This window comes from Gavialis gangeticus, unplaced genomic scaffold, assembly GCF_001723915.1.
Source record: "Gavialis gangeticus isolate Ggan-Ray unplaced genomic scaffold, GavGan_comp1, whole genome shotgun sequence".
Classification (NCBI taxonomy): Eukaryota; Metazoa; Chordata; order Crocodylia; family Gavialidae; genus Gavialis; species Gavialis gangeticus.
Window position 1 is genome coordinate 33,418,430 of NW_017729027.1, and position 667 is coordinate 33,419,096.

At 42.6% G+C, this 667-nt stretch overlaps 1 protein-coding gene across 1 annotated transcript in view; it reads right to left on the minus strand.

Annotated features, from left to right (window-relative positions):
• LOC109299982 (E3 SUMO-protein ligase ZNF451-like) overlaps positions 1 to 667 on the minus strand; it is a 56,299-nt gene that overhangs the window by 1,592 nt on the left and 54,040 nt on the right. The window lies entirely within an intron of this gene.

Below are 667 nucleotides of genomic sequence, written 5' to 3' on the forward strand. Positions count from 1 at the left end.
AAAACACACACACACACACACACACACACACACACACACACACGCACACAAGTGTACTGCACTAGTGCTCGTTCACGTGGTTTAGTACTGCTTCAGGTACTGAGATAATTCATAAATAATAAAAATGCTCCTCTGTTTTAGAAGGCGACAGCCAGGTTCCCAATTACAGACAGTGTTAAATGAAGGCTGAGTAGTTTATGACAGTGATGGTAATCTAATTATTGCCATGAAAATGTTGATCATGTTTAGTACAATAACATTTAAAACAGGTTTTTTTGACAAATTCATGTTATTATTCTAGACCTGGTACAATCTGGATTTAGATCAGGACATGGAATTGAAACCATTACAATTGTACTGATGGATGAGCGCCTGCTCAACTATATTTGATACTGCCAACAGTGAGGATCAACCATGCATGGTTTAGGTCCTGCATGGAGGCAAGGTCCAAAAACAAAGAATCAACCACAGCTAGGACTCCTCAATTAAGTCACAGTTTCAGAGTTAGTAGGGTCCGAAGGGACCTGAGCAGATCGAGTCCAACCCCCTGCCATGGCAGGAAAAAGTACTGGGGTCAAACAACCCCAGCAAGGTGTTCATCTAACCTCCTCTTAAAAACCCCCAGGGTAGGAGCCTGCACCACTTCTCTTGGAAGTTGGTTCCAGAC